The sequence below is a fragment of the Phyllobates terribilis genome, unplaced genomic scaffold (assembly GCF_046119375.1).
Source record: "Phyllobates terribilis strain yellow unplaced genomic scaffold, ASM4611937v1 Scaffold_2__4_contigs__length_985480577, whole genome shotgun sequence".
Classification (NCBI taxonomy): Eukaryota; Metazoa; Chordata; class Amphibia; order Anura; family Dendrobatidae; genus Phyllobates; species Phyllobates terribilis.
In genome coordinates this window covers 813,725,789-813,729,651 of record NW_027362762.1, presented here as the reverse complement: position 1 = coordinate 813,729,651, position 3,863 = coordinate 813,725,789, and positions in this window count along the sequence as shown.

The window sequence follows — 3,863 nt, the reverse complement described above, 5'->3', positions numbered from 1 at the left end:
ACAGGGATGTGGAGTCGGAGTCGTGAAGTCAGTATAAAATGGACGACTCAGACTCCTAAAATATATAATAAATTGGGTGCAGTAGTTAAATACAGTTTGTGGGGAATATTTTTTTCATAAGAATTTGGGAAAGTTATGAAATGTCCTATAAATTTCTGTCCTATTCCTGATCTAAGGGTCTAGACTTTTAGCTGAGATGAATCTGTGCTACAGTAAATTTATCACTTAAACATGAGCCATGTATGAGGGAGTCGGAGTCGTCATGGAAATTGAGGAGTTGGAGGGTTGGCTTACCGACTCCACAGCCCTGGCACAGTAGCTGGCTTACAGGCTATTAGTGATGCCCATACTATAAGATTAGGCAGGCTGCCTAGTACTAGCCAAGTGCACCCCATTAGGGCAGACACTCTGGTTTACAATGCCAACACTGATGGGCTTGGCTGCACCCTGGAATAAAAAAAGTGAAAAAAAATAAATATACCGTATATTCCGGCGTATAAGACGACTTTTGAAGACTGAAAAATCTTCTGTCTAGTCTGGGGTCGTCTTATACGCCGGTAATGCTTTTAAACTTTCAGAAATTGACATGCGAGGATACTCTGGGGGTGTTAATAAGCTGCCGTGGCCGTATCCCTGCCATGTCGGAGTTAATATAAGGTGGAGGGAGTTAAAATACGGCGGCGGTAGGTCCAGACAGTCAGCGCTTCTGTGCTGAAACTGACACATCGCTGCGTATTCCCAGCTCCGGACACAGCGCAGGGCTTCTGTGCCGACAGCTTTCACTTGTCACAGAAGCGCTGCGCTCTGTCCGGAGCAGGGAAGTTCGCATCGCTTCTGTGACAATATATGAAAAGCCGGCAATTCAGCAGCGGCATAAGCCGGCACCCGACAATTTAGAATAGAAAGAATAGAGCTTCACACATAGATTAGATAGATAGAAACATGTCAGTCACATATATATGAAGTACAGTGACAGTATTGCTTACTGTACTTGTCATTTAGTGTAAAGGATTTATTAAAACAAATAATAGTGTTTTCATGCACTGTCTCTTTAAAAAAGCCGGCCGGCAATTCAGCAGCGGTACCCGACAATTTATAACAGACAGAATAGAGCATCATACATAGATTAGATAGATAGAAACATGTCAGTCACATATATATGAAGTACAGTGATAGTGTTGGTTACTGTACTTGTCATTTAGTATTAAAATAAAGGATTTATTATTAAAAAAATTGGCGTGGGGTTCCCCTTAATTTTAGGCTCTAGCGGAGGTTAAGCAGACAGCTGGGGCAGATGTTTGAAGCCTGGGAAGGGGGTAATACCCACGGAGCTTCCCAGGCTACTAATATCAGCCCCCAGCTGAATACCTAGTCTTTACTAGCTATTAAAATGGGGGACCCCCCCAAAAAAATGACGTGGGGTCCCCCCTAATTTAATAGCTAGCAAAGGCTAGGCAGACAGCTGGGGGCTGATATTAATAGCCCAGGAAGGGAGCCATGAATATTGGCCCCCTCCCAGGCTAGAAACACCAGCCGTCAGCCGCCCCAGAAATGGCGCATCCATAGGATGCGCCAATTCTGGCACTTAGCCTCGCTTTTCCACGCTGCCCTGTAGCGGTGGCAGGGGGTAATGGGGCTGGGGTTCATGTCAGCTTATAATGCCAGCTGACATCAAGCCCAGGTTAGTAATGGAGAGGCGTCTATAAGACACCCCCATTACTAACCCCATAGTCAAAGTTAAAAAAAACACAAACACCCAGAATAAAGTCCTTTAATTGAAATAAAGACACAATTCTTTATTGTTCTAAATTAAACCATACTTACCGTCACGCCCATTCCAGCTGAAGCCAACGATCTCCTGTAATAAAAGAAAAATAATAAACCAACCTCATCCTTACCTCTCCATGGTTCCCAGGACAGCTTCAGCTCTGCTACATCGAGATGACAGGCTGGACCGCAGCAGAACGCTGCCATCCAGCCTGTCATCCCGCAGACACTGAGAAGCGCAGGCATGCTTGCGCTCCTCAGTGTCTCGCTGTGACGGCATCCAGATGAGCCGACAATGAACTCAGCTCACCTCCTGGACGTCCGTCACTGACAGCGTGGGAAACTTCTACTGCGCATGCGGGGAGCAGGAGAATTTTCCCACGCTGTCAGTGACGTGCATGAGGTGAGCCGAGTTCATTGGACATGATCTCGGCTCATCTGGATGCCGTCACAGTCAGACACTGAGGAGCACAAGCATGCCTGCGCTTCTCAGTGTCTGCGGCATGACAAGCTGAACGGCAGCGTTCTGCTGCGGTCCAGCCTGTCATGTGAATGTAGCAGAGCTGGACCGGTCCTGGGAACCATGGAAAGGTAAGGATGAGGTTGCTTTATTATTTTACTTTTATTGCAGGAGATCGTTGGCTTCAGCTGGAATGGGCGTGATGGTAAGTATGGTTTAATTTAGAACATTAAAAAATTGTGTCTTTATTTCAATTAAAGGACTTTATTCTGGGTGTTGTGTTTTTTTTAATTACTTTACTAGAAATTCATGGTGGTCATGTCTAATATTGGCGTGACCCCATGAATTTCGGGCTTGGGGCCAGCTGATAATACCAAGCTGGCCCTAACCCCTTTATTACCCAGTGAGCCACCGCACCAGGGCCCTGGATGAGTTGGGTACAGCGCCAGAAGATGGCGCTTCTATGAACGCGCCATTTTCCGGGGTGGCTGCGGACTGCAATTTGCAGCGGGGGGGGGCCAGAAAGCTTGGGTCTCCCTGCGCTGCAGATTCCAGCCCCCAGCTGCCTAGTTGTACCTGGCTGGACACAAAAATAGGGCGAAGCCCCACGTCTTTTTTTTTTAATTATTTCATGAAATAATTTAAAAAAAAAAAGGGCTTCCCTATATTGTTGTGTCCGGCCAGGTACAAATAGGCAGCTGGTGGTTGGGGGCAGCCCGTTCCTGCCTGCTGTACCTGGCTAGACACAAAAATATGGCGAAGCCCACGTCAACATTTTTGGGAAAAATTAATTACAAAATTAATAATAATTTAGGGACTGCATCTTTATTAACCCCTCAATTGTCATTTAGTGTTAAAATAAAGGATTTTTTAAAAAGAAAATTGGCGTGGGATCCACCATCATTATAGTCTCTAGCGGAGGTTAAGCAGACGGCTGGGGCAGATGTTTGAAGTCTGGGAAGGGGGTAATACCCACGGAGCTTCCCAGGCTACTAATATCAGCCCCCAGCTGAATACCTAGCCTTTACTAGCTATTAGAATGGGGGACCCCCCCAAAAAATGACGTGGGGTCCCCCCTATTTTAATATGTTTATGAGTGACAGTTTTCCTGCTATATACCTGCATGTCATAAGAATTTAAATTAAAAAAGGACCATGTTAAATTCAAATCTGTTTTTTTTTAATTTTTACCGGTGTTTGGTATGCGTTGGAAAAGGGGTAGTCTTATACGGTGAATATATCCTAAACTCTATATTTTAACAGGAAAGTAGGGGGGTCGTCTTATACACCAGGTCGTCTTATACGCCGGAATATACGGTATATTTTTTGCACTTTTTTTTAATGAAAACATTTACAGCACATCCTGCATTGTACTACTGTTCCCAATTTATTATATTATATTTTAAGCATCGGAGAAGGTCCATTTTATACCGACTCCACCAAAATGGACACCAACTCCACAGCCCTGCTTGCATGTTCCAATGTGATTTAATAATTGGCTGTTCACGGTGGCCAATGAGTAAAATGAGCGAGCCGATTGGCTGGGTCTTCCAGCTAATCACGTGTCACTATACCCTTCTGTAGTTTTAACGTGAGGAACAGCTTGTATAACAAAAGAAACATTGTTAAGGCACAAA